At 39.3% G+C, this 11,980-nt stretch overlaps 1 long non-coding RNA gene across 1 annotated transcript; it reads right to left on the reverse strand.

Annotated features, from left to right (window-relative positions):
* Positions 1–757: 757 nt before the first annotated feature.
* Positions 758–8,190, reverse strand: LOC132864786 (uncharacterized). Its single transcript, XR_009650250.1, has 2 exons — positions 8,115–8,190; positions 758–1,073 (listed from the first exon to the last, which is right to left on the reverse strand). It is a non-coding gene; the product is annotated as an uncharacterized LOC132864786 (long non-coding RNA).
* Positions 8,191–11,980: the final 3,790 nt, after the last annotated feature.

Genomic DNA, 11,980 nt, shown 5'->3' on the forward strand with positions numbered 1-11,980 from the left:
TACAGGCATGCTTCTGTATTGGAAATCACAAAATGGGCTCAGGAATATTTCCAGAGAACATTATCTGTGAACACAATTCACCGTGCCATCCGCCGTTGCCAGCTAAAACTCTATAGTTCAGAGAAGAAGCCGTATCTAAACATGATCCAGAAGCGCAGACGTCTTCTCTGGGCCAAGGCTCATTTAAAATGGACTGTGGCAAAGTGGAAAACTGTTCTGTGGTCAGACGAATCAAAATTTGAAGTTCTTTATGGAAATCAGGGACGCCGTGTCATTCGGACTAAAGAGGACAAGGACAACCCAAGTTGTTATCAGCACTCAGTTCAGAAGCCTGCATCTCTGATGGTATGGAGTTGCATTAGTGCGTGTGGCATGGGCAACTTACATATCTGGAAAGACACCATCAATGCTGAAAGGTATATCCAGGTTCTAGAGCAACATATGCTCCCATCCAGACGATGTCTCTTTCAGGGAAGACCTTGCATTTTCCAACATGACAAGGCCAAACCACATACTGCATCAATTACAGCATCATGGCTGCGTAGAAGAAGGGTCCGGGTACTGAACTGGCCAGCCTGCAGTCCAGATCTTTCACCCATAGAAAACATTTGGCGCATCATAAAACGGGATATACGACAAAAAAGACCGAAGACAGTTGAGCAACTAGAATCCTACATTAGACAAGAATGGGTTAACATTCTGTGGTATGTTCCCTATGTGTGGGTGGAGCACAGGGGACGGCAGGACAGAGATCAGGTTTACAACTAGGCTTTATTGCCACACTTTTCAGTCTAACAATATCCAGTGACTAACACAGACACACACACACACAACCGGCGTCTGGTTTAGGGATGAGCTCCTTCCGCTCTCGCGCTCCCTCCTGATATAGGGCGCGGTCACTGGGAAGACACACAAACACAGGTTAATTGCTCTCAGGTGTAGTGATTCTGCCACTTACCTTCCCTGACTCCGCCCTCCTGTCACAGACCGGCGCTTGACCACGCCCCCGCTGCCACACATTCCTATCCCTAAACTTGAGCAACTTGTCTCCTCAGTCCCCAGACGTTTACAGGCTGTTGTAAAGAGAAAAGGGGATGTCTCACAGTGGGAAACATGGCCTTGTCCCAACTTTTTTGAGATGTGTTGTTGTCATGAAATTTAAAATCACCTAATTTTTCTCTTTAAATGATACATTTTCTCAGTTTAAACATTTGATATGTCATCTATGTTCTATTCTGAATAAAATATGGAATTTTGAAACTTCCACATCATTGCATTCCGTTTTTATTTACAATTTGTTCTTTGTCCCAAATTTTTTGGAATTGGGGTTGTATTCATCAACATGACAATATATAAAAGTACAAAAAATATTTTGAGGAAATCAATCAAATTTCCTTGTTTTTGGTTATAATTTGTTGAAGTATGGTTGTGTTCAAGTGTACTGGAAAAGCTCGGTTCAGAGGGGTCCACATAATGACGTAATTATACCAGCTGGCTAAGGACGACAAGGGTCAAGGACATCGTGTGCCAGCAACGCGGTTGAAGCGGGCAGGTTTCAAACTTGGAACTTTTATATAACGATTTGAGTTAATAATAAATGATATCACTGAATGTTCTTTACCTCGATCCAGTATATATGATTTTTTATTGTTTTTGATGGTTTCATATATTTCGTAATGATATTTTTATTTTCTAAATATTTATCGACATACCGCCATTGTGGCATGGGAGCCTGTGATTGGTGGACAGCTGACAAAGGGTGTCTCCCACTGGTTGTAAATCGTGACATAAAAATTGTAAACACATAAGGGACTCGCTGATTGCCTGTTCACATACAGAAGCCAAGCAGAGATGGCCGGCATCTGTTGCTGTTGTCCGAAGAAAACTACAGCTAAAAAAAGCTCTACTACCAGATTACTTGGACAGTCTTAGTCAGAAAGAAGCGCAGGATAGATATCCACAGAAATTAGAGTTTTTTAGCGGTTCTGATCCGTACAAAATTCCTCAAAATGACTGGAGTGACAGCGCAGATTTGTGGCCTAGCGTTAGCTACATGTTGGAATATACATTCTTTTTCCCGAAAAGTCCCGACACAGAAGAACAGTTTAAAAAACAAATCAAAACAAACAAACAAAAAAACCTACAGAAGCAAGAAAACCTTCTTTGTGTAAAGACTTTTTCCCGACATCAGCTTTTGGGAACAGAATGTTGGGAAAGCCAAAGCATTTACTCTCAAAGGGCTCTGACCTGAACTGTAGGCTAGATGGTATTACTGCCTCTCCATGTTTCATCAACCCCAAGAACATGTAGTTACACAGCTATCTGCACAGTGATGCTTATTATTGTTCAAACAATATCTGAAGTGTTATTTGTCTCATCTCATCTCATTATCTGTAGCCGCTTTATCCTGTTCTACAGGGTCGCAGGCAAGCTGGAGCCTATCCCAGCTGACCACGGGCGAAAGGTGGGGTACACCCTGGACAAGTCGCCAGGTCATCACAGGGCTGACACATAGACACAGACAACCATTCACACTCACATTCACACCTACGGTCAATTTAGAGTCACCAGTTAACCTAACCTGCATGTCTTTGGACTGTGGGGGAAACCGGAGCACCTGGAGGAAACCCACGCGGACACGGGGAGAACATGCAAACTCCGCACAGAAAGGCCCTCACCAGCCACGGGGCTCGAACCCGGATCTTCTTGCTGTGAGGCGACAGTGCTAACCACTACACCACCGTGCCACCCGTTATTATTTGTAAAATAGTAAAATATTTTGCTCTAGACTGTCAAACAATATTATAAGATTTTATTGGTACAATAATTATAAACACTAACAGAATCAGTACATTTCAGTTGTAGCTATAGTCATATAGTAACTATAATCATTTTTGTCATGATTTCAATAAACGGTTAATGTTCAGTTCCCTTTTCATTAATTCTCGATTCAAAGTCACAGCTGAGTCACACAGGTTGATCAGTATGTAACGGACAGAAACAATTTTATCCAAAATAGTTTTTCCTGCCTTAGTTGATTTATTCCCATTTCACATGCGTGCAGCTGTTGTAAAGTTCAGTGTGTTTGTGTAGAACTTTCTTGAACTGTAGGTACCGTACATTTTGCACAGGACTGTTCCTTTAATAACAGAAACAAAGCTTTAGCATTATTATTGTACTCATTCAAAACTCTCAACAGCTTAATATACCCTAAATTATTAATTCATCTGCTACTAGAACTTCTTTCTTTCTGAATGTTTCTGCATATATTGTCAGTGTTGGGCAAGTTACTTCAAAACTGTTTTGCATTATTTATTACTTGTTACTGTCATTTTAAAGTAATTAGTTACATTACAATATTACTGTATTTAAAATATAAGGCATTACACTACTATTGCATTACTTTTAAGTTACTCTCACCAAAATAACTGGAAGTATGGATTTGGCAATCGAAATGTAGCTCAAGACGCTCAATTAGCTCATCACACATCCAGTGGAAGGTGATGTGGTATCTGACTGAGCTAGGCTTATGGTTAAAAACAGTAGAATATTATAGCCACAGTGATGGCTCATGGCACAATATAAGGAACAATCATCGCAAGAACAGACAAAAGGTGAAAGTCTGGCAAATTGTGATAGAAATACTGTAACTTTAGGCCTATTCATCTCATCTCATTCTCATTATCTCTAGCCACTTCATCCTTCTACAGGGTCACAGGCAAGCTGGAGCCTATCCCAGCTGACTACGGGCGAAAGGCGGGGTACACCCTGGACAAGTCGCCAGGTCATCACAGGGCTGACACATAGACACAGACAACCATTCACACTCACATTCACACCTACGCTCAATTTAGAGTCACCAGTTAACCTAACCTGCATGTCTTTGGACTGTGGGGGAAACCGGAGCACCCGGAGGAAACCCACACGGACATGGGGAGAACATGCAAACTCCGCACAGAAAGGCCCTCGCCGGCCCCAGGGCTCGAACCCGGACCTTCTTGCTGTGAGGCGACAGCGCTAACCACTACACCACCGTGCCACCCAGGCCTATTCATATTAACATTAATTGAACTGTATTGTATTGTAATGTCTAAAGATATGACAGGATATAAAATTAGCATTTCTATGCCTTTATTGTTTTCAAGTTTACAGCATTAAGCATAGTTTATGCTTCATAAAAAAAAAAAAAGATTAGCCCTAAGGGATATGACTCCATTTCAGAAATTTGACAAAAATGAACATATTATGGCAAATCGTAGCCTACAATAAAACTGGCCTGAAAAAACCCACAAGCCTTTTAAATCACAGCTAGACAATGACTATTAGCTATATGAGGCTACCCAGTCACATTTCGAAAAACAGAATTAGAAATAACAAAATCAAAGTGCTTTTAATGATATTGAAGTGCTTAGGCCTATTAGCCCTCGAAGGAAAGGCAGATCAATCACTTTAGTCTGACTTCCGACCAGAAAAAAAACTCTGTTGTACTGTATGTTGCTCTGGATCACAGTATGCACTAAATGCCATGTTGTAATAGAACGGAATGTACAACCCCAATTACAAAAAATTGGGGACAAAGGACAAATTGTAAATAAAAACGGAATGCAATGACGTGGAAGATTCAAAATTCCATATTTTATTCAGAATAGAAAGGTATATCCAGGTTCTAGAGCAACATATGCTCCCATCCAGACGACGTCTCTTTCAGGGAAGACCTTGCAAACTTACAGCATTAAGCATAGTTAAGCATAGTTAAGCATAGTTTATGCTTCATAAAAAAAAAAAAAAGATTAGCCCTAAGGGATATGACTCCATTTCAGAAATTTGACAAAAATGAACACATTATGGCAAATCGTAGCCTACAATAAAACTGGCCTGAAAAAACCCACAAAAAAACCCACCTTTTAAATCAGCATTCCGTTCTATTACAACATTCCGTTCTATTACAACATGGCATTTAGCACCTACTGTTATCCAGAGCAACATACAGTACAACAGAGTTTTTTTTCTGGTCGGAAGTCAGACTAAAGTGATTGAGCTGCCTTTCCTTCGAGGGCTAATAGGCCTAAGCACTTCAATATCAAAATTCCATATTTTATTCAGAATAGAACATAGATGACATATCAAATGTTTAAACTGAGAAAATGTATCATTTAAAGAGAAAAATTAGGTGATTTTAAATTTCATGACAACAACACATCTCAAAAAAGTTGGGACAAGACCATGTTTCCCACTGTGAGACATCCCCTTTTCTCTTTACAACAGTCTGTAAACGTCTGGGGACTGAGGAGACAAGTTGCTCAAGTTTAGGGATAGGAATGTTAACCCATTCTTGTCTAATGTAGGATTCTAGTTGCTCAACTGTCTTCGGTCTTTTTTGTTGTATCTTCCGTTTTATGATGCGCCAAATGTTTTCTATGGGTGAAAGATCTGGACTGCAGGCTGGCCAGTTCAGTACCCGGACCCTTCTTCTACACAGCCATGATGCTGTAATTGATGCAGTATGTGGTTTGGCATTGTCATGTTGGAAAATGCAAGGTCTTCCCTGAAAGAGACGTCGTCTGGATGGGAGCATATGTTGCTCTAGAACCTGGATATACCTTTCAGCATTGATGGTGTCTTTCCAGATGTGTAAGCTGCCCATGCCACACGCACTAATGCAACCCCATACCATCAGAGATGCAGGCTTCTGAACTGAGCGCTGATAACAACTTGGGTCGTCCTTCTCCTCTTTAGTCCAAATGACACGGCGTCCCTGATTTCCATAAAGAACTTCAAATTTTGATTCGTCTGACCACAGAACAGTTTTCCATTTTGCCACAGTCCATTTTAAATGAGCCTTGGCCCAGAGAAGACGTCTGCGCTTCTGGATCATGTTTAGATACGGCTTCTTCTTTGAACTATAGAGTTTTAGCTGGCAACGGCGGATTGCACGGTGAATTGTGTTCACAGATAATGTTCTCTGGAAATATTCCTGAGCCCATTTTGTGATTTCCAATACAGAAGCATGCCTGTATGTGATGCAGTGCCATCTAAGGGCCCGAAGATCACGGGCACCCAGTATGGTTTTCCGGCCTTGACCCTTACGCACAGAGATTCTTCCAGATTCTCTGAATCTTTTGATGATATTATGCACTGTAGATGATGATATGTTCAAACTTTTTGCAATTTTACACTGTTGAACTCCTTTCTGATATTGCTCCACTATTTGTCGGCACAGAATTAGGGGGATTGGTGATCCTCTTCCCATCTTTACTTCTGAGAGCCGCTGCCACTCCAAGATGCTCTTTTTATACCCAGTCATGTTAATGACCTATTGCCAATTGACCTAATGAGTTGCAATTTGGTCCTCCAGCTGTTCCTTTTTTGTACCTTTAACTTTTCCAGCCTCTTATTGCCCCTGTCCCAACTTTTTTGAGATGTGTTGCTGTCATGAAATTTCAAACGAGCCAATATTTGGCATGAAATTTCAAAATGTCTCACTTTCGACATTTGATATGTTGTCTATGTTCTATTGTGAATACAATGTCAGTTTTTGAGATTTGTAAATTATTGCATTCCGTTTTTATTTACAATTTGTACTTTGTCCCAACTTTTTTGGAATTGGGGTTGTAATAGTGATGCATATTTAACACCATACCTTAATCAGCCTGCTATGCATACACAATAGTCCAAAAGTCCATTGCATGCACAAAAATCCACTGTTAATTTTCAGTCAAGCATTAATCATAGTCATGCATATTTACCACCATACACTCCTTTACTTTTGATTCAGCAGCTGTCAAGAATAAAGAAAGCCTGACCAAAACAAAACATGAACATAAGGAAAAATAAAAACTTACGAGAATATGTGTTGAAACAAGGAAGTTCATTTTTGAAAAGGACGGAACATTCTATTCTGCTTCTGTTTGTCTACGGGTTTTTGTTATCTTTGTCTCAAATGTATTCCTGTCTGAATCAATGATATGTAAACAGTAGGCTTGGCACGGTTATGGGAAAAAAACCGAACCGTACGATACGCCTGTTGTGGTGCAATACGCGTATAAACCGCGGTACCCCTATTTAAGACGTTCGCCAAAAAAAAAAAGCCGAATGCCCGTATGAAACCACGTGGTTCTCTTTCGCGCGAACAGGGGTGATAGCGTTCCGGCGCCGCGCCGGATTTCCGGCGTACCGCGGCGCCGGAAAAAAAAAAATCTAGTTCGCCCATTATCCTGTGTCATTCTGAGATGTGCAGATAGACAGTAAAGGGAATTCGGAATTCCCTTTACTGTCTATCTGCGCATCTCAGAATGACACAGGATAATGGGCGAACTAGATTTTTTTTTTTTTCCGGCGAGGGGAGGGGAGGTTTGTTTTAAACAGTGCAGTGATTGGTTTTATTGCAATATTTTATATTGGCTGTGTGTGTATTTTGTTATAAATCGTTCTAAGAATACAGTGGCACTTTAAGATTAGATAAGAAATCCAGCCATACGTTTCAAAACACTGCACTTTAATTTCAAGTGAAAAAATACATCCTCACTCTCAGGGATTAGAAGAGTTTTTGATTCGGTTTTTGTATATAGGTGGTTGGTTGGTCGCCACATAAAAGTTTTAACACACACATCTTTTCAAAAGTAAGCTTTAAGAACTCATTTTTATTTCTTCCAATTATGAAAACTCTGTATGTGACAAAAGACACCTGGTTCCTCTAGATGCCACAACATGGCAGCAAACACTCCTGACACTTTGTATAAATACTGTAGTAAATAAAAAAGCTGTTGAAATCATCCATGTCTTCCCTCTTGCTGTTTCAAAATACTACCTGGCTTTTCATCAGAGATTGTTCATAAAATGTGCTTATGTCAACTCAAACTCAGTTTGTGCATGATTATTTCATTGTAACTATAATTTTAACCTCTCTTAAATGCTGTATCCTAAACTATGTTTACTTAAGGTAAATAGTAGGCTATATGCCCAAATACAGAGTACTTAAGATTTAAAAAAACCGCAATCCGCACCGAACCGCAGACCTCAAACCGCAATACGTACCGAACCGCGACTTTTGTGAACCGTGCCACCCCTAGTAAACAGTGATAAAATAATCATGTTTCATTCATTATAGTTCTTACCCATTGCAAGTCAACTGGAGCCAGAGTGAGAGTGGAGTTACATCCTGGACAAGTCATCCATTGCAGGGCCAACACAGAGACACTTTGGACTGTGGGAGGAAACCCACGCAGGCATGAGGAAAACATGTAAACTCCACACAGAAAGGCCCCGGTTGGCTGCAGGGCTTGAACCCAGAACCTTCTTGCTGTGAGGCAACATTAAGAACCACTGCACCACACTGCAAAAAAATTCTATTTTAGCAAGTGAAAATATCTTGAAAATAGTTGAAACGATCTAGCATTTTCTATTAGAATACAAGACACCAGTTCTAAGATTATTAAACCTAGTTAGAGATTGCAACCAACTTATTCTAAGATGTCTTATCAAGTAAAAATATCTGTCCATACAGCAAGATCGTTTCACTAGTGTTAAGTAATTTTCTGCTCAAATATAGTTTTCAATTTTTTGCAGTGCACCATGCTGCTCTGATTACAAGCCAGTTCAAATATTGTTAGTTTTACCTGTGTACCCAGTTTGGAGAGGATTTTTATTTCCATTTATGCATATCACTTATCCAGCCAGTAAATCCTGAAATACATTTTTTACAATCTGACTGGCTAACAGACACAAATCTGGAGTGATTTTGAAATGCTTCAAACACAAGTCAGAAGGTGAGACAGTCTTCTTCCATAATAATAGTAGCGCACGAGTAAGGAATAAAACACTGTGCTTTTATCGGAAAATAATTAATGAAAAGGTGTTGTGTGAAATGGAGTTAATGCTACCACCCTGAACTTGAGCATGTCCTAAAGTGTTTTATTCCACTTATACAACAGCAGTTTGCCCTCAATAATGTTCACAAATGTTAGATAGATAGATTTATTAAGGTAAAATTACATGCAAGTAGGACAATAAACTCATGTACAATTGAACTAAATACATGAAACTAAACCAAGGATAGCACAACAAAGAGGAAAATACTTTTCCATTGTGGTCCTCAGAAAAGTTACAGGATGGCGCTATGTTGACTGTTTACTCATGGAATTAAGTGTATTATCAATACTAAGTTTGTACAAATAGCACTGAGTAGAATAAAAAAAAATTCTTTAAAGGCACAAAAAAAAAAAACCACCACCACATACTTTTTATTCATCATTACATTTAATGTTGGGGAATGTCCATGAACCAATTTAGTTCCTGTTATTGCTCACCAGCTTCCTTTTTCCTGTTCACATTCGTAAGACAAAATATTTCATATCTACACATACAGACATACATACATACATACACTACCATTCAAAAGTTTGGGGTCACCCAGAGAATTTTGTGTTTTCCATGAAAAGTCACACTTTTATTTACCACCATAAGTTGTAAAATGAATAGAAAATATAGTCAAGACATTTTTCTGGCCATTTTGAGCATTTAATCGACCCCACAAATGTGATGCTCCAGAAACTCAATCTGCTCAAAGGAAGGTCAGTTTTATAGCTTCTCTAAAGAGCTAAACTGTTTTCAGCTGTGCTAACATGATTGCACAAGGGTTTTCTAATCATCCATTAGCCTTCTGAGGCAATGAGCAAACACATTGTACCATTAGAACACTGGAGTGAGAGTTGCTGGAAATGGGCCTCTATACACCTATGGAGATATTGCACCAAAAACCAGACATTTGCAGCTAGAATAGTCATTTACCACATTAGCAATGTATAGAGTGGATTTCTGATTAGTTTAAAGTGATCTTCATTGAAAAGAACAGTGCTTTTCTTTCAAAAATAAGGACATTTCAAAGTGACCCCAAACTTTCGACATTTGATATGTTGTCTATGTTCTATTGTGAATACAATGTCAGTTTTTGAGATTTGTAAATTATTGCATTCCGTTTTTATTTACAATTTGTACTTTGTCCCAACTTTTTTGGAATTGGGGTTGTAATAGTGATGCATATTTAACACCATACCTTAATCAGCCTGCTATGCATACACAATAGTCCAAAAGTCCATTGCATGCACAAAAATCCACTGTTAATTTTCAGTCAAGCATTAATCATAGTCATGCATATTTACCACCATACACTCCTTTACTTTTGATTCAGCAGCTGTCAAGAATAAAGAAAGCCTGACCAAAACAAAACATGAACATAAGGAAAAATAAAAACTTACGAGAATATGTGTTGAAACAAGGAAGTTCATTTTTGAAAAGGACGGAACATTCTATTCTGCTTCTGTTTGTCTACGGGTTTTTGTTATCTTTGTCTCAAATGTATTCCTGTCTGAATCAATGATATGTAAACAGTAGGCTTGGCACGGTTATGGGAAAAAAACCGAACCGTACGATACGCCTGTTGTGGTGCAATACGCGTATAAACCGCGGTACCCCTATTTAAGACGTTCGCAAAAAAAAAAAAGCCGAATGCCCGTATGAAACCACGTGGTTCTCTTTCGCGCGAACAGGGGTGATAGCGTTCCGGCGCCGCGCCGGATTTCCGGCGTACCGCGGCGCCGGAAAAAAAAAAATCTAGTTCGCCCATTATCCTGTGTCATTCTGAGATGTGCAGATAGACAGTAAAGGGAATTCGGAATTCCCTTTACTGTCTATCTGCGCATCTCAGAATGACACAGGATAATGGGCGAACTAGATTTTTTTTTTTTTCCGGCGAGGGGAGGGGAGGTTTGTTTTAAACAGTGCAGTGATTGGTTTTATTGCAATATTTTATATTGGCTGTGTGTGTATTTTGTTATAAATCGTTCTAAGAATACAGTGGCACTTTAAGATTAGATAAGAAATCCAGCCATACGTTTCAAAACACTGCACTTTAATTTCAAGTGAAAAAATACATCCTCACTCTCAGGGATTAGAAGAGTTTTTGATTCGGTTTTTGTATATAGGTGGTTGGTTGGTCGCCACATAAAAGTTTAAGTTTTAACACACACATCTGTTCAAAAGTAAGCTTTAAGAACTCATTTTTATTTCTTCCAATTATGAAAACTCTGTATGTGACAAAAGACACCTGGTTCCTCTAGATGCCACAACATGGCAGCAAACACTCCTGACACTTTGTATAAATACTGTAGTAAATAAAAAAGCTGTTGAAATCATCCATGTCTTCCCTCTTGCTGTTTCAAAATACTACCTGGCTTTTCATCAGAGATTGTTCATAAAATGTGCTTATGTCAACTCAAACTCAGTTTGTGCATGATTATTTCATTGTAACTATAATTTTAACCTCTCTTAAATGCTGTATCCTAAACTATGTTTACTTAAGGTAAATAGTAGGCTATATGCCCAAATACAGAGTACTTAAGATTTAAAAAAACAAAAAACCGCAATCCGCACCGAACCGCAGACCTCAAACCGCAATACGTACCGAACCGCGACTTTTGTGAACCGTGCCACCCCTAGTAAACAGTGATAAAATAATCATGTTTCATTCATTATAGTTCTTACCCATTGCAAGTCAACTGGAGCCAGAGTGAGAGTGGAGTTACATCCTGGACAAGTCATCCATTGCAGGGCCAACACAGAGACACTTTGGACTGTGGGAGGAAACCCACGCAGGCATGAGGAAAACATGTAAACTCCACACAGAAAGGCCCCGGTTGGCTGCAGGGCTTGAACCCAGAACCTTCTTGCTGTGAGGCAACATTAAGAACCACTGCACCACACTGCAAAAAAATTCTATTTTAGCAAGTGAAAATATCTTGAAAATAGTTGAAACGATCTAGCATTTTCTATTAGAATACAAGACACCAGTTCTAAGATTATTAAACCTAGTTAGAGATTGCAACCAACTTATTCTAAGATGTCTTATCAAGTAAAAATATCTGTCCATACAGCAAGATCGTTTCACTAGTGTTAAGTAATTTTCTGCTCAAATATAGTTTTCAAT

Source organism: Neoarius graeffei, chromosome 17 (genome assembly GCF_027579695.1).
Source record: "Neoarius graeffei isolate fNeoGra1 chromosome 17, fNeoGra1.pri, whole genome shotgun sequence".
In the NCBI taxonomy this organism is placed as follows: Eukaryota; Metazoa; Chordata; class Actinopteri; order Siluriformes; family Ariidae; genus Neoarius; species Neoarius graeffei.